Source organism: Varroa jacobsoni, unplaced genomic scaffold, assembly GCF_002532875.2.
Source record: "Varroa jacobsoni isolate VJ856 unplaced genomic scaffold, vjacob_1.0 scaffold_602, whole genome shotgun sequence".
Taxonomy (NCBI): domain Eukaryota; kingdom Metazoa; phylum Arthropoda; class Arachnida; order Mesostigmata; family Varroidae; genus Varroa; species Varroa jacobsoni.
In genome coordinates, this window is record NW_019213504.1 from 232,709 (window position 1) to 257,871 (window position 25,163).

Here is a 25,163-nt window from a genome sequence, read left to right on the forward strand (position 1 = left end):
GCGTATGTGAGCGTCGGTAACGATGTACCACACACGTCATCATGCGGGAGAGCGGCCGGCATAAAAAGACGGAAAGATGGAAACTTTTAAATAGCTAACCTGTAATGAATTTGGAAATCTCTACGTAATGGTAATACTCCCGTTACACGTAGCTAGCACGCCTTCTAAAGGACGGGTCGCATGGATAGGTAGTGTAGGTAATGCTCGACAGCAGTTCGGTCCGACTTAGAAAATTAAAGTTATATTTATAGGCTTTGTTGAGTAGAAGTTTTTAATAAGTATTTGTTTACATGAGAATGTTGTCAAATTCAATTTAGTCAATTAGTTTTCTGAAGTAAATAGCGCTGCTGTTATTAGTTGTCATCAATTCAAAAGAAAATGATGTAACGACATTGTAACTTGCCCTTTCTTTGAGATGGATCTGTTTTAGATTTCAGATCTCCGAACGAAAATCATTAGGCCATTTCTAGCGTCAGGGGTGATACTACTACTGATATTGCTGCCGCTGTCTTTTACGTTTTCCTTTTAATACTTCTTTCCGCCAATCTTATTCACCATTGAAGTTGCACAACTTGCTTTACACTGCTAGGACAAAGCTAGCCGATAGCTGCTGCGCCTCTCAGCATCTGCAGTCATTATGTTGCAGCAAAGGTTTTTTACTGGCCTTATTGAATCGACTTTATCACTCTTACTGCTACGTCTACAAGCTTGACTACATCAACAGCTTCATCGACTTTTCCTTCATCGCACGATCTCCGACTCCCCACTTGAGTGCCCCTACTAGATCTTACGTGAGAAGCACAGTGGAGGCGGTTAGGTTTTTCTGTGCGACGCAGAGCCTATACGAACATGTCGTTTCTCTGAACAGCAAAGAAACTCAGCATTCACTAGCCTCTAGCGGGGACGGCGTAGACGGTTGCTAAATGGGTGAGTACATCAGTAGACCTCTTATTGCCGTTGTGCTGCTAGTTTTGCTAGCATTATGACAGTCTGGCGGGCTGTCTTAACGAAAGCCTGTGCGACTCGTTTCAGGTACTCCTACTGGTGGTGAGGATGCTGCTATTACCGTTCGTTGAGTGTGGCTCGTTTTCGTATTCGGTTTTTTCGTGTTTTGCCGTGTCTCGCTACTCTGATCGCCGCTCTTCCAAGTCAGTGCTTCGTACGGAGCCTGACGGCAGTAGCTTCTCTCCGGAAGCCGATCAGCGTTCCCAATGATGCCATCCTTTTCCTCCCTATTCTATACAATATGCAAAAAACAAGGTACTAGCTTTTAACTCTCCTCACAAGCCTAACGGCGTCGACCGGCATGCCGCCCGCGCTGTACTAGAAAGCACGCGACAGTCGTTTTGGAGATAGCAGCTCCACACAAGCACCAATCCGGCCGCAGGATAAATATGGAGCGCATCGTTTTGATCAAATATTGATTGCTAGAGTGGGAAAAGGTGAAAAAAAGAACTTGAGCAGAAGAGGAAAGACAATCGTAGTAACAGCAGTGGTAGGAGCAGCTGCAAGCAGCAGGATGGTCACTAATGTGCTGTACGTGTAGCAGCAGCAGCAGCAGCAGCAGCGATCGCATCGTGAAGGTAGGATATTTTTTCCAAGTAGAAACCACGGGTCCTCGGACGGGTATCCAGCTTGCCTGGGTGCCTTTAAAAGCAACGAACAAGACCCAAGACAGCACCCAATCTGTCAAAAGGCATTTAAGAAGATGAGAGAGAGAAAGAGAGAGAGAGGGGTTTCGCGAACGATTAATCGATTGGTTGTGGAGGTGGGAGAAAAATTAACATGCGATGGACGCTGCCAAGCTCCCTCTGACTACGGACTGTCGCTTGGGAAACGATGAATTTGTCTCTGTGCAAAATGATGTTGGTAATCATTGCCATTTTTTACTGTGTGATGACCATAATTCGCTGCTTTAATGGGGAAAACAGAATAAATAAAAGTAAAAAGAGGAAGCGATACAAGGGCGATAGTAGTAGACGGGAACTAGATGCCTAGACTACCATCGACAGCTCTTTATAGTCGCGCTCCCATACTTCTGTCGATGGTTAAATTAAAGGCAACACATGATGACGTTGTACATACTTGCTTAACACAAATATGCTATTTCTGTAGACGCTAATTCATGGAAATATATAGGTTTACAGGCTTCGTCGGGCCCAGGGCTTTCCTCATGCTTTTAATTAGTTTGATTAACTCTGGGACCTTTTTTTCCCCCATGATCCTTTTCCTCAATCATCGGGTCCGCTATTGGCTCTTCCTCTATCGAGGTGTCATCCATACATCTGAAGACGCGGCGAACGACAGACAATATAGATGAATGAACCGATTCACTGGGAATGGTCATTAGAATGTAAAAAAGAAACACTTCCACCGCGACTATGAACCAACAGTTTATCAACACTAAATTCATTTTTACCAATGATTATGCTTGCTACGCTTCGTCGAGCGATAAAAGCAAGGATACTATTATAACACAAGATACATACACAAATTTTCAAGCGATTCGGACCTGTCGTCGTTCCAGTCGCCGGCTATGCCATGATTGATCATTTAATCTGTATTCTCTAATTGCAATTCACTATCTTGCGCGTCAGCTAAGCAACAAGCACAAGGAGGCGCCTGTTGGAAAACGCTGGAAAGCTCAAGACATCAGGTTTTTCTATATATGTATGTATGTATGTCTATTAGTTAGCGGATACGTATTCGGGATGTTTGGACAGTTAATTGTAATCGAAACGGAAGGGGCGAGGTCTATTCTATATGGAGTCTACAAAGCGGTGGCAGTCGCAGCAAAGGCCACAGTAAGCTTCTTCTTGCGTTCCAACTGGTCCGATGACGGTAACAGCGCCAGTAACGCGGCTCAAGGTGGCTCGCGCCTAGCTTCTGTACGCTCTAAGTTATAACGGTGCTCCGAAAAGTCGCCACAGTCGCTTCCGGCTGCCACCCTCTCGATCAAGAGGGAACGAGGATGCCTTTACCAACACCTTGAATTAAATTCCTTAAATTTTTCCACTATCAGTGGGGTTCGTTCGCCGGCCACGCACAGACGACACTGTCTTCTCGTGCAGTAATCGCCACAGATCACTGATAAAAAACGAAGAAAATTCGACAGAAGACGGAGTCTTCGACGACGACAGCGAAGAGCAACAGTAATAACAACAACAACAACAATAATTATAATAGCAGAACAATCAACAACAATAACCACGATGTAAACGACCCGCTACCATCCTTTCACTGCTAGCCTAGAGACGTTTGCGCTGAGGCGTCTACCCACATACCTTGCAGCGCGCCGAAGAAAAAGTGGCACTTACTACCTGAGTTAGCTGTTCATGACGCCATGGGTGCAATGGGCTGGCGCTGCACGCCGGTACGCCTAACTGCTCCTGCGAGGCCAAGTAAAAAAGAAGGGGGGTTTGGGACACGAGGAACAGAAGATGAAAGGTTGACCAAGGGATACTGTTTCGTCTCGACATTTCTGAAGCCAGTGGCGGCAGCGACAGCGCCGGATGAAACTTGGACATCTTACATCGAGAGGCACGCTGGACTCTTAGGTCGACGGCAGTAGCGCTCAGGAGAACCGAGCAAAAATCGACCACCAAATTCTTTTCGACCGATAAACGCTGATCGCTGTTGGGGTTAATCACACCTCTCATTGTAGAATAACTGCACTTATCGGTACTTAGACTACCTCTGTTAACGTTCCATTCTTCTAGCAGTTGAAACAGAAGCCGATAAGGGTATGATAGCTAGCTAGTTCTACGTTATCATTCTCGTATAGGTAGACAATATCAATGATGACGACAATATTGTCGGTAACGTAGCGTGAACGAACATGGAATAGCGAGACCTCAGATGCTCGGCATGCGCGGGAAACAGAGCTAGACTGGGAGTCCCTTTTTTTATAGACGAAGTCGGCGCAACCGTGTGTCTGACGAAAATGGTAAAATGATAAGCTACCAGGAAGTTTTGAAAAGCGCGCGTGGAACCTTGATTCGTGATCATCCAGTCGTTGACAAGCGTCGTGTTGAACGATCGCGCTCAGTAATCTCCCTCCTCGGTTAGCTATAGTTGATCTAGCAAATCAATGAAAACGGCTTCTGTCAAAAAGAATTTCTGTCAATATTAGCTTGCCGAGATTAAAAGTCGCATGATATAATATGAAGCAGCTTAATTTTTAATGACGTACACTGATAATGGGTTATGCTGATATCATATGGTAGTTAGTGGACTTGATTGAAATAACCCTTGAATTAAAAGAAAAAAAGTAAATGATTCAAAAAAGAAATCCAAGCTATAACATTACACCTTTACCGCAGTGAGTATTAACGCTGTTATGGGGTACACTTAGGTCTCCAAGTTGCTTTAAACTCGAGCAAAGCTCACCCAATACTAATTAACAGCCTGGTTTCTCTAGTGCATGACGACCTAAAAAATGTAATGCAATATGCAACGGCTTCCACACGACTCACTCTTCATGGCAGACGCAAACTTCTTTGCCCCACTCATCCACTAGCGTTGTGTCGCATGGGAGAACTTAGACGGGCACTGTCTTCTAACCGCTCTTAGTTGGTCAGTTGATTCGACTGGTTCGTTAGAAGGCTCCACGATGGTCTCAAGCGGCCACAACGAAATGAGGACGTGGTGAAAGTGTGCAATTTGAGTTCCATCTTATTTCACAAATTATGATAAACGAGCCACCGGTGGGCCCCAACGGACTTGCCAGCTTGAACTCCTGTGTTCGCCGCTGTCCCGATTGTCGTTATCTTACCAAACGCGTCTGCTTTAAAAGCCAGCGATCAACCCGCATTCCCTCTGAGCTGTTTTCCTCCCTTTAACGATCCGACCTTATTCTCTCCGGCCAGAATGTGCCTTTTCGCAAGCTCCTTCATTACCACGAGTCGGAATCCACACAAAGTGGTATATTTGCGTGCACCTGCTGTTTAGGTTACTACGTTGATTTTCGAAAGGCATCTTTCAGTTTGGACGAAAGACCAAAGACACGATCCACTCCCTCATGCTCTGCGGTGTTACACTTAGATAAGTTGAGATATCGCGTAGTGATTGTGGCACAACGCTTGTTAAATTTAAAGAGCGAAGTGTTCGGAAAGTGGTTACGGATACGTTGGCCTTTGATTGGCCTGTATTTTTGTTATGTAACAACACAAGAGCATTCCTTAGAACGTGTATTAGACCAAGTACTTGGAATACAGCCTACATTTAGGACCTAGGAAAAAGCATGCTTGAATGCTTCGCTGGTATTAGAAGCGCTTCAATGCATATGTACATATACACCATTTATGGTAATATATATGAAATAGATAGCCGTGTTTAGCACGTATAAATATGGCTATACCAGCTAGTCAGACTTGCTGTTACAAGTGTTTATCTTCGTTCACTCCGCATGCACCTTACCGTTTCCTCTAACGTCAAAAATGACGGCTAGAAAAGCAAATAGCCAAAGCGAAACGCTGGCAGTCAGTCTTTTGTTGAACAGTTAGTCCGGCTCTTGTTAGAATAACAGCTGTAGCAACAATAATGACGGTCACTGAAACGCTAGAGCACAGGATGTGCTTTGGCCTGTTGTAAGGCGACTTTGCGGCATAACAGCCTGCCCTTCCACTTTTTCAAGTGGAAGGGCAGGCTTTTTCAAGTGGATTACTGCCAGTGAAGAAAGCGGCCAACAGAATTGAAGTCCAGTTACTGCGGCTTGAAAGGTTCGGACCTGTTTTCTGGAAACCTTAGTTCCAGTTATCAGGCTTTCTCTGGCTTATTGCTCGCATGACGCTAGTGGACGTGTCGCGGTATTGATACTAAATTGACTACTAAATAGCTTTGGCGCTTTGTTCAGCTGCAGCTTCTTCGGATTGTTGGTGAGCTGTCATCGTTTTACCAGCGAAGATCGTCGCTAGCTAGTCATCTAGAAGACTATATAGGCCTAGAGCCGCTTGTGAAAGCCAACAAAGAAAGGTTAACACGACGAGTCCGACCCCGTTTTATCGTGGCAGCCAACACAGACGCCATGACTCTGCTTTCTCAGTCGTTTCGTGCTCCATCAGCTTTGCTGCAGCTGCTACAAATAGGCCTGCACCATCGGCCACAGCATTGGTCAGCCCACCAATGCCTTGGCATGCGAATCGTGTGGAGCTGCAGCCGATACTGCTTTGGATGACAGTCCTGCTGCCTACTCCGTTCGTTAGTCAGTACGAAAGGATTGAGGCTAACCAACAAGTCGAGCAGTTGACTGCCCAACCAAAGCTAACGTTCATCTCTGCGCTTGTTACAACTTCTTCTCCTTCGTCATGTCTTCTTTGGATTCCTTCAGGGAATACTTACTAGGACAATTTTCCTCCTCATTCTCTCAGTGGTGTAATTATCTGTCGCAAAGAAGCGTCTTTGAGTTGGTCGATGCGTCGGTTGATCGAACAGCGGCGTTCGACCGTTTAAAAATTTAAGCGAACTATGGAGTATGGGTTGTCATCCTCACTTTGTAGGTCTCTGCTCCTGTTTAAACTGGGGCTTCGTGTCTAAACGTGGACTCCATTGTTGTCACCACCTGGCGGTGTTGGTCGGCCCCGCTGGGGTTGCCTACTGCCCGCCAGCAGGCGATGCTATGCCCTGACGAACGTCTCTACCGTTCATCTGCTGACTATACAGAGGCACAGCGAGTTCAATTGTTAACCGAGTTTCTACGAAAGGCGCTCCTATACTGCCACCACTACTGACCATCCTTACAGCGAGCTGGTGCGTCAGCCCCCCTGCCTACCCGTTTGGTCAGCCCTTTAGCGTAGACAGGCCGGGTTTTTCAGAGTCGTCAACTGATTGGCCAGTTATACTCAAAGGATTTCCTCTTGCGATAGAACCAGGTCCGCTTTAGCAATCGAGCAACCAAGAGCCGAGCCAGTGACCGCCGTAATCTCGATCAATCTTTGGTCGGGCGGGCGAGGCATTCGGCGACGGCCGACGAAGGGACAGAGCCTGAGAAGGCTTGTTCATTGTTGTAGCTGCAGGGGCTCGTGGCCGACAGGCCAAGCCAACGCAACTTACGTCATAACGAGACAAGCACGTGAATGGACCTACCGTCGGTGAACAGAGAAAAGAAGAACGGGTACTGCTGCAGCCGCTGACAGCAACGGCAACAACGAGGACAGTAACAACAAGAATACTTTGTCCCTTCAATCTGACCAAGTCAGAGAAGGCTAAGCGGTCGGAACTGAAACATTTCGAAGCAACATGGAAGTTAGAGGCGAAGGGGAAAAGCACGGAGCAATGACCGCTGTTATAACAAACAAAAAAGCTATTGAGTAGAGGACATCCTGTAGCTACAGTAGCCATAGGTCGACGAAAGAGTTTAAAAATATCAAGACAATTTTAAATATATGATATTTCGGCCAGGAGAAAAAGCAAATTAATTGTTGTACCCGTTTTGCAATAAATACTACCCGCCCATTTAATTTGAGTGAGGCAATAAGTTGATTCGAAACTAGAAAAGAACAGTTATTGAGGGTAAATCTCTAGCGCATATGAAAGATTTCAAACGGGACGAAGTGTTCCACCGCTTGTATATATGGCTATTATTATCTACTGTTTACGTTTTCACCATTCTGGTCTGTTGGAAGGAATAGGGGATTGAAAGCTTTCAAAATTTCGTCTAAAGTGAACAGTCTGACCTCAAGAAGAAGGACTGCCACGTATCAGCTAGTAGTTCCGGCGGAACAAATTACTTGGTGAGCCCGCAAGTTCCGATCCTTTTTGAAGTAACCTTCTGTCGCACTCTTCAAATTTTGCACCTGAATACAAACTGACCTTTCCATATTAAGCCGGATGGGCACCGGAAAAGAACCGAGTATGATATGTTATATATATTACAATCATAACTGTGATAGTCCTATTTAGTGGCCGCCGAACCAAACTATTCTGGACTCCCTTGATGATGTCCAGGACGGAATGACTGGTAGTGGGGTAGAGAGCAAGAGACGAGCAGAGCTCAGATTCGCACAAAATCTCAGGGTAACCGGCCAGTCAGGACGGTCATCAGCCCCTCGTTGTGCTTTTTGTGCTAATACTTCGGTTGAAATAAAACTGGGGGCCAAAAAAGAAAGGGCTCTTGAAACTATGTTAAGTGGGTGATCGCATCGGTCAGTGCCCGTACGGTACGGAACAGTAATCCCGTTGAAACGAAAACGAAACAAATGTAAGCTGACTCACTGGACGAATCAACGAATGGCTGGCCAAACGTTAAAATAGAATAGGTTCTACATACGAAATCCGCTAAGTGAAACTCCTTAATAACACAGCCAACTTGGTTGTGCCGCCTTCAGGTTATCGTTTTGCTAGCTTTACAAGCTTTTGCGAAGAGACCTTCTACTGGCTATACATTCGCTAAGTAAGCCTCGACTCATTAGCCACAACTCTCTAGTTTATGTTGCCCATTTAAAGACCTTCGAACTTCGAAATGCTTGGAAAGCCGCGTTGGTCGCAACAAATTGAACGTCCAGAAAAAGGCCGAAAAATTTGTGCAACTGTTGACGAAGAAGGTCACATTACGCAAAATCACATGGATGGTTAGTTCACATTTAACTGAAACTTTTTGCGATACTTACCTGCAATGAAAAAAATGCACAACTTAATTTATATTCTAGGTATGTTGCGTAGTTGTAATGTGTTTATATATAAATGATATGTGCAATAGCGCACGCAGGACTTTTGGCGTCTGATCTGAAAGAGTTTTTTCTACTTGATTTTGATTGTCAATAAGTTCTACGATTTCCTATTAAAAGCGTACACACATTTAAGTATTATATAAAGAAAAGATCTTTAGGTGCGTGATTACTTTCGATGTCACTCCAGGTCCTAGCTAGCACACTGCAAGAAAGGCTAAACTACTATACGTATATGTGCATAGATGGTTCGGCAAAAACCCCAACGGCTACGATGAAGGAGTGACTAGAATATACTACTGGTACGGTGTTTGTGTTTACAGAAAGTGGAGGCTATTGAACCGCAGGCGACTCCGTCCCCAGGAAACCCACTCGTCGCTCTACCCCCATCGAAGTCTCAGGAAGCGGTATCTCATGTCTGAAAACATTCAGTGATGAACCGTTTATGTGCTAGGTAGGCTTTATGGTAAGGTAAGTTTGCGTAGTCAGTGTGGACGCGGTACGCACGTAGTCAAGAGAGCACAGTGCTTACCTTTTTCTGATGTGATCGGTCGTTAGTATGAAAGGCAATCCTTCAACTCAACTTTGGATGGGAATACCCGTTGCTCGATGGTGGCCACCACTCCACCGCCCCATCCCACTGAACAAGCAAAATGAGTGGCTGGGTAGGCATCTTTTCTTAGGTATAACATATCTTAAGAGGCCAAGCGGACAAGAAAGCAAAGAGTGTCGCTTGGCAGAGGAGTGTCCTGTGCACCAGCATGTCCGAAGGGCGGCAAAGCTGTTGCGGCTGTTATGCAAAGGAGCAATGGGGGACAACGATTTTAACTGGGTGAGAGATAAATAGACGCATGAACCTTTATATTGCTTAGTGTTCCTCGATCTCTTAAATACAAAGAAGCATAGTACAATGCTCTATAATTAGCCAAAAATGGTACACTAAAACCTACAGCAAACCGGACATCCCATCAAGCCCCCCCGGTTCTCCCCAAACATTTTATTTCCCTATGCATTTGACTATGATAGTTGCTGTTGACTGGGCTTGTTCTGTCCATACATGCGTGTGTGAGCCGAGGAGATACATACCGAGTCGACTGCCATCATTACGAAGCGCGGGTGACAGATTGCAAAGCAATAGCTATGATACCGACTACCATCACCGCCATCACTATAAAAGAGTGGGTATGTTGAGGTGCTAGTCACCATCCAGCGTTGCCTCTCGGGCTCTTAATACATTACACTTAGAACGCAAGGAGTGGTAACACGGGGTCTCCAATCCTCTTCTCCTTCCTACCAACCGCTGGCGTTCTTTCATTGCTTTGCGTAGAGCTAAGAGAAACGTTTGTCGTTTGTTAGACGTTAGGTGAATGTCTTCGCTATGGAGGAACGTGTTCAAGCACCCCTAGAGCAACGCAAGATGAAGCGAAGTGCTAGTGAGAGTGTGAGGCAGAGGGTAACTTTCACTGAAATGGCTTGCCAGCGAGCCAGTTAACATGACACGACAGTCAAAAGTGATAGCAAGCTTATTTCTTTCCCCATACTCCAAATATTAGAGAAATAGAAGGCTGTCTATGGTACGAGAGGAAGAGTCTCAGGCGAAGTGGCGGGCAGGCGAAGTCAACATGGCGCCTTGTGGCAGACGCGATCGGCACAGCGCGGTAACGAATAGAAAGCAGGCCAGGTAGCTTTCTTGATCTTTGTTCCTTTGGGTCGTATCCAAAAGTGTGGCTGGCTAAAAAGCGACTGTAGTAGCATTTGCCCAGAACACGTCGACCGATGTCCTTGGTTTTATACACAGAGAAGGGTTCATAGCATCGATTGGGTGCGGGAAACATGCTCGGGTCTGAAAAGAATACCCTGCTATTGTAAGCCCCAAAACGAGGAAGGAGGGTTCTTGCTTACTGCAGAGAACGAAAAAAAAAAAGCAGAAGTAGTCCTGGAGCAGGTATGTAAGCATACGAGGAGTCTCTTCGCTCCGTCCAGTGTTTTCTATTCTACACAATACAAAGTTGAAGGCAGGTATATGGGGCTCAGAGTAGCCTTCGATTGATTTAGATGTTTTTCCCCTGCGAACATTTGTCGCTGTCGCCGTTTACCATAGCGTCTGACGTTGTTGAATTTCTAGGGTGTCTGGGCAGATATCAGATTTATATAGGAAGTCCCTATGTGCATACAACGATAAAATCAGAGGTAGGAAAAGGTTTCTACGTTTTACCTTATATGTACATATCCAAGTTACTAAGGTCAGTAGATATTTAACTTCATGATTGATTCGTGTTTGCCGAGTTTGTTTGTGGCTGTAATGAGTATGAATTAATTTCTTTAAATATTGTCATCCGCTATGCCATCTCGTTAATATTCCACAGAAGCAAGGCAGTCTTCCAATTTAATCTAACCTTAGAACACATATATATATTGTAGTAATCATCGTTGTTGCTGTCCTGCTTACCCAATACCACTAGGGGCATGACACTTACATTGTTTCTGACTTTCCAGCTTTACCTTGGTACTTTAACATTATGTTGCTACACTGCTCTGCGTCATGAATTGTCCGTTGTACGCTATTACTATGTACATACGGGCTACCACGGGAAGCGACTATATATGTATGTGTATACTGCGTGAAAAGCTGACATAGTCCAGTGAACTTAGATAAGTTAAGGCTGACTGCTCATCTGTACGCCTTCAGATCGCTGGTTTGCCCCCACGGCGTACGTATCCCTCTTCTTTTACCCTATGATGGTCCTTTCTCGATTTTCCCAACTCGCCTGTTTTCACAACCTCCTAAATTCTCCTCCATTCGGCTCGGCCCTTTTCTCTTAAGTTTTGTCGTACAGCGGAAGCATTTTCGCTTGCGTGCGTCGCCGCCTTTCGCCATAGGGCCTCTGAACAAACCAGAGAGCTGGTAGCCCTCTGGGGCGCTCAACAAGCTCCATCAGGTCCCATGCCTTACTTTTCTAGAAGCATAGAGAAGCGACGCGCTTGGCCATTGAGAGTTGGTATAGGCAGCAGGCAGAGTACGTAGGAAGCCGGGAGGCCAGACCTAGGCGCAGTGAGGGGTCAGTTGTGCACAGAAGAGCATGAGGAATAGCCAGGCAAGCCGTTGCCTGGCGACGTCCCTAACACTGAAGAATAGTATGAACCCCTAGTCGCCGGGCGCCAGAGCACAGTACAGCGCGCCGGTAGTACACTAGCACCAGCAGAAGGACTACTATCAACAGCGTCGGTAGGCCCGCACCGTTGCCAGCTTTGGTCGCCAGTATCCGATAGCCTCTCATTCCACTACGCATGGTGGCAACCAAAATGACCAGGCAACAGCCGACTCGTGGGTTCGTCTCTGTTCATCGAGCAAGTTAGAGTCCCGGTCCAACGTTGGTAGACCGATCCGGCTTAGACGCCTACCGTTTATGCCTGCCCGCAGCATCGGGGACAAGTCTGGTTTGTGTATTATGTACGCCAAACTTCGTTCGATGTCGAGCCATGCCTCATCCAGTAGGCCAACTTCCGCAAGTTCAGCTAGCGGTCAGTGCTTGGAATATGCGTAAACGAATAGCGGCTGGCAATATGGACACCCGCACGACCTCCCCAATTCCCTGAGCGGTTATATTCGCAGCATTTCTCGCATCCCGTATCCACCCTCTGTCTTAGCTCTCATAATGTGCCAGTTCAGTCTGCGCCCGATAGGTCCTATAGGAGTCTTTGATATGAACTCATTGGTATGTGACGGCAGTATGTAGTAGGATATTTTATGCGGTAGTAAGGCTGGTCCCAACAGACGGTTGAGCCGAGTATTTCAGTCTCCCTGCCTGCCTGCGTTGCTAGCTACAGGCCCATGGGAGAAAAGCAGTTCCTTGAAGTTTTCGTATCGAACACTGCGTAGCATGTTAGCTATCGGGTCTCTACAACCCATTGTAGCCTGTTGCGGCTTTAGCTCACAATGGAGTAAACGCCGATTAGTGGCAGGGTAACCGACGTCACTACTTTAACAGGAGTTCATAGGGCTCCTTCAAATTGACACACTGGTTCGTTACTCATATGCAGCCGTCTAGAAGGCAGTAGCGGCGGTGGCGCTGGCTGCTGCTAGCGCAAGCGACTGTTGATTTTGCTACTGCTGTACCGTGACGCGTGGGAGAGAAAAACTGTATGTGAACTATAGCCGCTGCCGTTAAGCCACGAATGCGGCAGAGCAGCTTCGGTGGTGTAGGCCAGGTTTCTGTCGGATATATCATTATAGTAATCAGGATAAGCTTACAACACGATTCTAGGTCAAGTCAGCGTATGGAACGGAGAGAAGAGGAAAGAAACGGGCAAAGCCAGAGATGTAGCAGAACGCAGGAAATTGAAGGATTTTGGAGTGAAGCTTCTGTTCCCGCTGGTTCTACTCTCGATAGAGTCTCGTTCTCGCCCCACAAAACGTTTCACACACGTTCTGCGCTTTATAGTACCTTATGACCACTATCTGAAGCGAGTCCAGACTTCATTCCCAGGGGAAGGTTCATCAAGCCCCTATAAGTTATGCTCATGTCGCGATATAACATAATGGGTGTCTATGGCGCCTTTCGGTGTATTACTGCCGTTCAATGGCATTGAAGTGTCGCATACTCCTGCTAGACACTCACCGACCATGACGCCACGTAAGCAAGCGATGCTTTAAAAACCGATCAAAGCCCTCGCCTGCCGCAACGAGATTCCGTTGTCCCATTCTCGCCGCACCACTGTCGTAGTTTTCATTCTTCGCCGATGCGCCTCTAGGCATTTCCATTGTGCTGTCGTCGTTTATGGGACGAAGCCGCAGCTTTCTAGTCGGCCGAAAACACGCTACAAGCCGCCACAAGCTGCAGAAACGCTTATGGATGTTCCGCGACTGTATTATTTCCTGCTCGTGCTCTGCTCAACCCTACATGCCTTCGTATTTACTTGTTGGAGGAGGATTTTTTTCATGTCGCTGTTTTCCTGGCATGCCACCTACCTGCCAGGGGCAACCGTATTTTGCGTAACCGACCATCGAAGAAGGACCTGTCCCCTTCCCCGCCACACACCCAATTCCTTGCAGCTTGTTGAAGCGCAAGGTGGATGCTCGGTTTAGGTATTCGCGGTTTTGCATCTATATCTATTCCTTTGCGGAAAGGATGGTCTCTGGGGTGATCTCTCCGAATCTGGGGGTTATAGCAGAAGTGGCGAATCTAGCGGCAAAAGCACCGGAGCTTACCCCTGCGTACGTCGCTTGAGGCGAAGCAGTCATCGGTCGCGAGACCCACGTGACCATACTACGAGCAGTGGTCGATATCTCGCGCAGGCTTCTATTTGTTATCTCTCTGACACACCTAGACTGCTCAGAGTCGCTGCACTGCCCCGAGCACAGCCTTACCCGTCATCCAGAGCCCCAGCCAACCGGAGTTCTGGACTACCTTTCTTATTCCCGCTGACACTGCTGCAGTTTGGTCGGTTTCTTCATACGTTATTCTTTCTCGTCGCCGTTTTTCATTTCACCACTTCCACTCTTGCTTGTTCATTATTGGGATCTGTATGCCTCTTCATGGCCGCATGCTCCTCCGTACACGGTCGCTCTGTCTTAACCGCTTGTTCTACCTTCCGATCTAGTCAGCATCCTAGTGAGCACCTCTAGAACACAGAAATAGGTTTGAACCTTTGTGAGGTCTCGCTACATCCCAATTTTTACTAGTCGCTCGTCGTCCCTACCATCGTTACCGCTGCTCGTTCAGCGTGAAATGCTTTAGTTATTAATGGATTAATTTGCCATATCAAATAGGTATACGTATAACACAGTTCTCTGCTTTGTACAATATAGCAGGTATAAGGTAACGATAAAAGCTAAGGCGTCAGTAACGATAGCCATGTAAAATTTAAAAAGTTGTATTCTATCAAATTTTGCAAGTGCAAGGTACTAAAGAAGAAAGTGGAAGCGGACAGATAGAAATCGGTCCGGCGAATATGCGTCGAGGAAACTATGTATTTATCTAATTCGTCATGGATGGCAAACTTCAATAGGGGAAACACGAAGTAATCGGTATACGCAAGATTCTGTGGAGTATGAAGAAAGAACTTCCTGTTCCTTGACGACACCTATATGCAGCGTACTGAATAGGCGGTACTAATTTGGCTTGTCTTGTAACTTTTTGAAATCGTGGGTTTCAGTTAAAGAAAGATTCGATTTTGCCTCCTTGCTTGCACTTTAAACCAGTTATATAGTAATTGTTAATTAGTAATTGTAATTGCTAATTTACTCTAATTGCTTTTGTGTCATTTTATTATGTGAAAATCAAGCAAACAATAAAAAGGCTCTCCTCTACAGTCCCTCTCAACTATCGAGACAGATATATATGCATTGAAGAGCAATCAATAAACGCGTTCATTGGATTCCTATGAATAATCTAATAGTTTTTCTTTATTCGCAGTACGTTTTACTGGAACCCAAAAAGCATTATGAGCTGGATTTTTTTGCACTCCTGCTCGCCAGCTTATGAAGGTGGCCAACTGTTTTTTTCAATCATTCGATTTCGGCCGATCGAAGGAAATCGCGTTCCGACGTTGCAAAAAAGCGCCAGAGTCTTTGGACTTCTCATACGACATATAAAAAAAGAAAACAGCGATGTTCGTTGTTCTTAGTTGCAGCACAGGCCTTCCCGTCTGTTACTCAAAGGAGGAGGTTTTCTGCATGTTGGCAGGGAAGGCAGCGAGGAAGCGAATGACGTCCGCTGGCTAACCACTGCCCACCAGTCAGCCGTCTGCCATCCTCAGCCCTCAGAAACTCCGCCACTGAATAAAAATGAGAGAAAAAACTCAACAAAGGCAGCAGGACCAGAGCACACGGATGGCTAACTGACGTTACCTTTGCTACAAAGTTGCTATAGTTCTATGTGGATCGTTTGGGGGCACAGGGAGGTACCGCTTCGAATGTTGGAGCGCTGCCTGCACAAACGTTAAAGATGGCAGAGTGAAGCTCAACCGATGGCCCGGCAACCCGTTAAAGCTAACATAGCGAACAAAAAATAGTCGGCAGTTACGAACGATAAAACGAAAATGCGTAGGTAGATCAAGACACAATGCCTGTCCTACTGCGACGGCGTGTACTGACAACTGGCGTGCACGCTTTCGTTAGAGAGGCAAGAACGCACTTAGCCGCATAAAGACGAGTCACACGGCGGCTCTCATATGTATCTATTCGACATAGAGCGCCTTGCCAACCAGGCAACGCATGATTGGACTGAAGGCTTGGCGAAAAAAGCGTTTGGCGTGAGAGGCACGCGCAATCAAATAAGGCAGAGCCCCCCCAAATCGCTACACTCCGGTACTCCACGCTTTTCTGCTTGGGGCACTCACTAGGCGGACGCGTTACTGTGCTGCTATGGCCAAGGCGAAGGCTACCCTGCGGCTTCCTGGATTACCGTCACTAAAGGAACTGTTTACCTGTACCGCAACACACTTGAAGCTCAGGTTAAATCCTCACCCCTATTCGTGAAATATACACAGTAATCGTACAGTTAAGTATAGAATGTGCAGCAAACGGTCCAGTAACGACGGAGTTTTTTCCCTTTGACTAGACCCCTTCCACTTCTGCCGTTATCGTGTACTGCTCCTCCCGTAGGAGATGAAAATTCTATGATGGACTACGCCAGCGAATGATTTGTCGTGGCACCTGCCGCAGCCAGCTACGTCGGCCGATACTGCTCGTATCGAGGCACCCATAATTTAAGACCTGATACATGGACCAAGTAGGACGTGTGTATGTACGCTAGCTGCTTACGGCGCTTACAGCTAAGAAAAGGGTTGGCACAAAAAATTGACAGATTAGCTTACAGAATCAAAAAAAAAAAGGCTTTATCGTATCAAGGTACGGATGCGCTATGAAGAAGGCAAAGTAATACTTTAATGCGGACTATTCTTATACGTACATTCTCATGTTGTATGAACGAACGAACGAACGACGGCTCCGTTTGCATCGACCTATTCGCGGAATAATGGAAGAGGAGACCAGTTAACCGTTGAAAGGTGGGAAGATGCCAGCAGCAGGGCAGCTTCGTGGCGCGTCTAACAGGTGACAGAACGATTCAGTCACACCAGCTAGTCCCAGCAAGAAAGTTAGCGTGGTCTCCTCTGTCCGGCATTACTGTCATGTACTAATAACGGTCGAAAACGGAAATTGATTTCTTTCTAGGACAATTAGATTCGGTCTAATCAGGTATATTGGTCAGGAGTAGTCATCATATGTAGCTGTTTTTTGGAAGGATATGTTTGCTGAGAACGATAGAGCAAAATACTGGTAACGAGGTAAGAATAAGAAGCTTTCTGCCTTTACCTTGAAAGCTAAAAAACTTTTCACGCTTTTGTTTTTAACAAGAACACATTGTGATTTATACGTAACCCGCGTGATGGGACGAATGATGGACCTTGTGGTTCGATATTTGGAACATTCAGAACATTACAAATTTAAACCTTGGTCCCGGGGAACCTTGGGCCAGTACTAGGGGAATAGGATAGCGGAACTCCCTTTGCCGCATGCTTATTGAAGTTACATTCGGCGGACCGCCGGTAACAGGCACATATACCCAGGAATCTATCCAAAATTTTTTAGCTTATTCACCACGCGGTTATACGCACCTCGCTAGTATACTCAATGAGCTTCTTCTAGAGGAAGTATTAGGTAATACATCGGTTGCGCTGGCAGGCACTATTGCAGAAGGTGGCTTTTCTTCAACGTACTTGCTTACAGGCCTGTGGATGACAAGGCAAGCAAGCCCTCAGACTCAAAAAAAGTAGGATTGACACTGGGGCCGTTGCTGCAGCCACTGTCGTGGCCAAAAGCAGAAACCCCAGTCCGAAATCCGGTACTTCTCCTAGCAATAGTTTGGCATTAGACGAGAAATGTGTGCTTCCGGACTAACTTGGAAACGGAGTGACCCTTTGCGGGGTTAAGCGAGAGAAAAAATAAGAGAGTTAAATAACACACAAGTGGTAATAGTAATGGCGGTACGTCAGCTGGTTGATGGGGTGGTGCTCGCCTCAATGTTAGTCGTTGGCTACTGCTGCGTTAGTAGTGGCGTAGTAAAGACGCTAGCAAAAGCCTTCTCTGCCGGTTTGATTTTCTCCGCTGAGAACTGAATGCTGCTGCTTATGTGTCTACTAGCAGCGCCAACGTATCCACAATAGTTTCGCCTAAAGCACTATAATCTACATCAGGAAGACAGAAACCAATGGACATGATACTGTCAAGCAGGCGACCAGCGACGGGTGAACGGCCACCAGCGGATACGCCTCACAGGCTTGCCAGTACTTGCAGTGCCACTAGCATTAGCAACCACTGTTGCTCTAGGTACTCGCCAAAAGAGCAGTTGGAATGGAATCGCCACGGTTGTCACGGCGAGGTCGGTGAAGTGGCTACCGGCCATACACTTGACTCTGCTTCCTATTGCGTCTGTTGACGATTCGTTGGAATGGCGGAGAAAAAAGTAAGCCAAGCAAACTAAGGGCAATGTACTGCCTGCAGGGAACAGATAAAGGGAGACCCCAACAACTTGAAGGGAGTGTTTGGTAGAGACCTAGAGGTGGGCGTAGAAGGACCTGCCGAGGCAGACTGAGCACTCAGCAACACTTCTTCACTGAAGGAGGATGCTTCCTTCCTTAGAGCTACAGTAGCAGTGACTAACGAGACAACGACGACAGCGCAGGATGTCACCCATGGCATACCGTAGGCCAGGACTGCGGCAGCAGCGCTGGAGAGCTTGACATGTCTGCAATCAAGCTTTTGTCGAGCGTCCGAGACGGCCCGAAGGCCATATCTCATTTGAAATCCCCAGGGAGCTGTGGTATGGTAGATCGCAGCCTGTCTGTCCTAGATCGGGCAGGGCCGAAGAACCGACCAGCAGTAGCCCTATGGTGGCTCTTCTTCTAAAACCAACCGTCGTTTCTTCTAACGCTTTTGATGCCGCCGTAGAGGAACCGCAATTTCGACGAGATGCACCATCACCGAGTTAGCAATAGTTGTAGTAGTAGTAGAAGAGAACAGCGTAGAAAGAGGAAAAATGAGAAGGAAAGTAAGCTTGCCATCTGTCTATCTCTTCCTGTGAGTGGGTATTCGTAGGGGTGTCTACGGTTCACGAGCGTTAGTACCTCTACCAAAACCCACAATCTGTCTGCGCGTATGTCAAGGGGATGAAAGTGAGTGAAAGGAATGAGCAACAACAGTGGAAGCAGCAGCAGCTTGAAGAACACCAAAAACAACGACGCAATTTATTACCTGTTAGCACCCGGTAAAGAGCTCCTAGAGAGCATGGGACTACGCGGAAGCACCCTGATTCTGATCCCCCCCCCCCTTTGCTGGTGCTTCAGCGCCTTCGTAGACAGTATCCTCATCGAGCACCGAGCAGCCCCAGCAAAAAGAGAACAGAGGACGGCAAACGGTGAACGGGAGGAAGAATAGTAGAAAACAACAACGACGAAGAAGAAGTAGCAGCAACGCCAATAGCAAAAGAAAAAGAACAGAAGGAAAGACTAAAGGGTAGTAACCCCAAGATGCCTCTGTGCAACGGGCGAACGGGCAAACGAATGAGTGAAGTACCAGGAATACAATGACGACGACGACAAAGAGGAAACGACGACAGCAAGACGAAGGCGGGGCAAAAGCGAAGAAGGAGCAAACGGTGGCAGCAGACAGCGGACACGATGGTTCAGCAGGGATACCGCAGTACGCGCGGCTCTTTAGCAGGACGAAATGAGAAGGCGGGCGCCGAACGAACAAGCGACAATGGGCTTTCATTGGTCTGGGCCAAAATGAGCTGGGTTAGAGCGGGACGCTGAAGATCACCAGTCAAGACACGGAGGAAACTAAAGGATAAAAGGCGAGGGAGTAAAAGAGCAAAAGAGGGAACGACGGGTCTGAGCATCGTCATGGAAAAGAAAATGAGCCATACAAACCTACACAGAAGAGACACGTAATGGAAAGAAACGAACAACCCCCACAAACACATGGAAGGTACGCGGCTCAGCAAAAAACGCATCTAACAACACAGGACAACATTGCATGCGCAAGCAGACCCAAGCGGCATAGGCTGTCAGCGCTTGACACGGACAGTTCACGACAACAGTGACGGTAACGCCAGCATGCAAGCAGCGTCTACGAGCAACCGAAGAACCAAATACAACTAAACCCCTATCCGACTCAATCTGTTCGAGTAGACACAAGCATACAACGGCGACAAGAACAAAGAAGCAAGAACCAATGTCTCTGCTCGTAACCGGCTGCTACGGCCGAAAAAAGCCCAATGCGCAATACGACGCGTCACGGCGGCCGCTCCGAGCCTCGGGGGCCGAAAGGTAGAAAGAGCATGAGCAGTGAGAGAGATAGCTAAGAGCAATACTAGTGGCAATAGTGTTGAAGGCGGTGCTTGTTCACGAGTGGAAACTAAAGGAAAAAACAAAGACAAAGACATCACCTCCTGCAAGCAACTCAACGACGCAGTCAGGGATTGTTGCAAAGCTGAAAATCCATCAGGAGGCAAATCTTAGCAGCGGAATGGAGTTGTGCTTGTGCTCCAAGCAATCCTAAACGAAATGGCGAAAACGGGTTTTGAAACAGTAAGAGAAAGAAAAAGGAATGAAGGCTTAAGAAGAGTGTTTTGAAAAGGCAAGCCATCCTTATTGAAATCGGGACAGCTGCTTGCTCCTGCTAGCTTGTCCTTGTTTGGAAGGCGATCGCCACCAAAAATCGAAGGGAAATCAGGTCGTACCCAAGCGACGTACAATGCATGACTACCAGGATATTCTCCCTCTATCTGTCCTCAAGGGTGCATTTTTCCTGGCAATTTATTGGTGCCGAAAAGCAATAAGCCCGCAATCCTGTAACATGGTTAAGACTGTCGTGACTCTAACAGTCAAATTTAGGCTGCAGTAACAAATCGACTTTGGCAAGTGTTCATAATATCTTGAAGCCCTAGCAGCAATTTGGTCCAGCTTCATGTTGTGTATAAAATAGTAAAAAAATGCACATACACACGTTTAACACCAAAGCGAAATCGCTGAAATGAAGCCATCAGAAACTGCGAAAAACCACCGTCATAAAAACACGGACCCTTTTCCCTCACTTGTCAGGAAGTAAAATGTTCCTTACGAGTTCTGTCTCTACCCCACCTTCCGCTTTCATTACACCGCCACAATGTGCACTGCTGCTTCGCTCCAGTTGCTAGCATGCTACGGCAACTACGAAGACAGAGCTAATCGTGACTTAGTGTGCTTTCAAGCCATTGGTTCGCTCCTGGCCGTTGTCGTAATCTCGTCAACACCTTCCTTCACTTAGCATAAAATCACAGATCGAGATAGCGAATCGAGCCAACTTACCATAATTCGCCATCGATTATAGAGCTCAAGCCAGCCCCAGACAGGTTAAGTTAGACCTAACCTGGTTACATGAGCGATTAGATCCGACCTAATCGCTTGGCGTCAAACCTGAGTAACGAACTTCATCCCAGTGATTTTGCGCGACTGGCCACTGCACTCTCATCTGTGGCTGGGCCCTGTGTGCGTCGGCCATCTCTATCTACAATTCTTGCTTGCCTGCCTGCCATTCCCTAACCCCCCCCCCCCCCCCCTCCCCATCATGACCGCAGCTGGAGTTGTGATGCGATACGCATTTCTAACGTTACGCCTTTTGCTTTTTTATTTTACCTATATATGGAAAATTTGTCTGCCCTCAAATTGGCAGAATGTTTTGCACAAGGTCGCACCGCATTTGCTACACTCTTCCCTCCGACAAAGTTTGTGACTAAACCATACAGGGGCATCCCTTTCCCAAATCTAAACTTTCCCAACGTCCTCTTCACTTTTCCAACCCACCCTTTTTCGGCGCACCTCCATGCGCCAAGTATACATGTGGCTTTTCCTTACTGTTTTCCTCCGTTCACAATAGTGACTACTTTGCTTCCACTCAAAAATCAGGTACTGACGAGAGCAGTCTGCATACAGGCATCAGGTGCTCTGTGTTCCTCTCAGGCACCTGCCAAGCATCCAACTGACGTCGATTAAAAATATCGCATAAGAAAACCGTGAGCCTAAGATAGCAGATAAATTTAAGACAGCTATAGAGACTTGCTGGGTGAGGCCAAACGAAAGCTACACGGAACGAGATCGACCAGACCGAACCGGGCTTAGCCGGCAGCCGAATCAAGCCTGGCTCTAAAGCGGTTCCAGTAACTCATTCTGCTTCTGAAGCGGCCCTTGTTTTTGCTACTATTGCTTGAGCTTGGGGTACGCTCCTCCTATGCCAAGCGTATCGGTAGGATTCGTCTAAAGTTGAGTCGGCAGCGGCAGCAATGCCAGCAGGACCACTGTAATGGCCCCGCCGTAAAACGCCGCCGTTAGCAGCAACGTGTACGGGCAATTTATATACAACAGCTAATAAATATTGCATTAGATATAAGATCGATGATGTAGGAGACAGAGAAGTTAAAGTGCCGGGTCGAAGGCAGGTATGGCAGTGTGCCAAGCAGTTGAATGGAACGACGAACGATTAGAGAGATAAAGATAGCGCAACGAACCCACTAAAATGGACATAAACTCAATTGGCCGTCCTTACGTTTGCACCGGTACATAGCATCCCCCATCGGTAGACAGCAGGAAACAAACAGCCTGAAGCTGAGGTGTATGCTGGTGCGTCAGCGGTGGAGACTGGTAACAGTGTCAGCGGTGGAGACTGGTAACAGTGTGAGCGGTGGAGACTGGTGACAGTGTCAGCGGTTCTAGTAGAGAGGCTTCACTTAGACCGCGCGCTAAAAGAAGTGAAGAAGATGAAGGGGGAAAAGAAAGAAGAAGCTATTTGTCTCTCTCTCGGGTATGCGTGTTTCTAATGCCGGCCGTTCCATGGGCTCACTACTCAATATTTTACTTCTTTTTCTATCTCCGACGAATCACCGTTCTTTCTTCGTTGAAGATAGACGACGACGACAAGGAGAGTTGTGGAAACGGGGGCTCGAAGGTTTAGGATTCAGGCCCGCTGCCAAAAGTGCAGTCGCAGTCGTGCAACCAAACAGCTGGGGGGAAGCTAGCACCAGGCTCTGACACAAGAGGTAGACTAACGGCCCGGACAGCCAGTGTTAGGCACCTTCTTTCAGGCGTCTATTGCCGGCTTCACCACGTTTAGCCCCATCCACTCCTTTACTACGTTTGCCTCTCTTCTCGATTCAGCAGAACGGACGAGAAGTAGCAGACAGAAACAGAAGGCTTCTATGGAATTTTAATATCAAGGGTCTACTACTGCTAGATGCTGGTTGGCACCTACAGTCGCTTACCGCGCTAATGCAAAGAGTGTCGACGCTTTTTTTTTCTTACTGACACACAGGCACATCGCTAATCATTCGTCAAGATGTTGGTACCTGTTTGCGAAGCGTACGGAAGCGTAACGAACTAAAATGGTGGTGCCGACCTGTTGTCCGAGTCGGAAAGGGCAGAAGCAACGAGTCTGTCAGTTTTCGAAACCTGGTGACTCCCTAAAGATTTCGTAGCTTTCGCCTGTAGCCGGAGTACTTGTAAGTTTCCTGACTCCCCTCGTCTTTCCAAGTAAACCCAGAGGTCTGTCTTTAGTCATCTGCTTCGCCCGGCTTTGTTTGTTTGCACTGAAACTACCTTTCCCTTAGCGTTTCCGTTCACCCTATAAGCCAACCGAAAACAGCATTCTGTCCTGTGCCGTTGATTTTTTTCTTCCGTATTTTACCCTGACGTTAATCCGCTCAGATCAATCCACAGGTGCATGATTAATGGGTCTTTGCGGAGACAAGCCAAGTGAAAGATGATCACGGTCGTGCAGGAAGTAGAGGAGACCCGTGCTGTCGCGATGAACGCGAGTATTGCATACCTTCTCACAAAAGTATAGCAGAGTTTACTTGTGTTACGTTAATTTTTCCATATATGGCGCCACCCTTTTACATGTTGAATTATGCCATTAAATTGCATTCCGGCAGCTGATAAAAATAAAGCATCAATGTGTATATGTGATATAGGATACACTAACAGATATTGCCATTTGGTTTTCTCTCGTGTTGTCTTCGTATGTTTCAGGTTCGTATATTGACTGTATTGGCCATCTCTGAGACCTTGAGGCTCCTTGGCGTTGAGAGATGTTTTTTTGACATATCTTAAATGACGCTGTAGATAGATACTCACCTGAAAGAACGAAAAGAGAATTAATTAGAATATTCAGGCGTAAAGCAACAAGCGTAGAAAATCGTGCATTTTTGTTATTAGTATAGCAAATGAATGCAAGATCTTTCCATAGGTGCCGCAAGTTGTTTCAAAGCAATTTCGCTGACAGTACAAATAAACATCTATATATCAAATAGCCTTAAGCCATTTCGTACCTCGATTCACTTCGGTGTCTCACCTACTACAAGTTAGTTATTTCTAGCATTAAGTTTTACCAACTTAATTCAAATGAGTTCAGTAAACAGTCCTCTATTCCAAGGTCTCATCATTAAAAAACGTACGCATTAGAAAAAGCCAAAGTAAAAAAACATGCTGCCCATCTAAAAAATTAGAGTCAGAAGCTACTACATGCAAGCTTCGTATAAGAGTTCGCACCGGAGAATCAATACGGCTTAGTAATTCTTGCGGCTTCTGCAAAAGCTTTCGCGTTTCCATCCGCACACGAGCACGTTAGTGTCTATACTGCGCAGTAACGTCGCCTCAGCACTGATAGTTCATTGCTTTGACTTGCGGACGTAATAATGTCTGACAATGTACTAAATGCGAGAGCCTTTTAGGGTTGATTAGAAGATGCAAACAACGACCTTTTTCGAAATTATCCTTTATCGTTTTTGTAAAACAATAGAACTGTTTAAACGGACAGGTGTGCATTTTCCCTACATATGTAAGAATACAGGGAAAAGCGTTTTTACAGCCACAACTGTAGAGCAAAAAGACATTTCCGCATTTCAACGAGTACCCTGACGGCTTTTCTATCCTTTCCATAAAAATAACGCAATTTTATATTTTCATATCACTTGAAGACATTTTATTTCCCCACCAGCAAATATGCAGCGATGTCCAATAATGATAATAGAAATATGTTCTAATTAGGCAAGCTCTAAAGGCATACGTATGTATAATGACATTGCCCATTAAGCGAGTTATGCAGTGTTACTGTTGAAGTTGCTTTTTTTCCCATCTTAGACATAACATAACTTATATATCCTTGTCGCCCCTGGTTATACTACCGTAAGCTTCTAATAATATCAACTTCAAAGAAAATATGTCAGAAAGATATACTTCACGTTTTAAAATCGCCTTGCTCATGCTCCATCTACAATTATAAAAAAGAACTGCAGAATAATTTTTTACTGCATAATAAATTATTTGTACTAATCTGTTTGGATTGTACTAAATTATTGCGTGGCACGATTTTACATCACACGCTTACGGAAACGTTGGCCATTTTCCCTCCGTTAGAAAAAAATTTCTTCCTGCTGCCTTTCTTTGACGTCTGTCAATCCTGGGACC

General features: G+C 46.4%; 1 protein-coding gene and 1 long non-coding RNA gene across 3 annotated transcripts in view; one reads left to right on the forward strand and one right to left on the reverse strand.

Moving 5' to 3' along the window:
* On the forward strand, nucleotides 1–24,343 carry LOC147753272 (uncharacterized). The gene is made up of 3 exons (XR_015311701.1): nucleotides 1–130; nucleotides 8,987–9,117; nucleotides 23,727–24,343. It is a non-coding gene; the product is annotated as an uncharacterized LOC147753272 (long non-coding RNA).
* LOC111261861 (band 7 protein AGAP004871) overlaps nucleotides 1–25,163 on the reverse strand; it is a 329,925-nt gene that overhangs the window by 162,274 nt on the left and 142,488 nt on the right. The gene's annotated exons all lie outside the window — the stretch shown is intronic.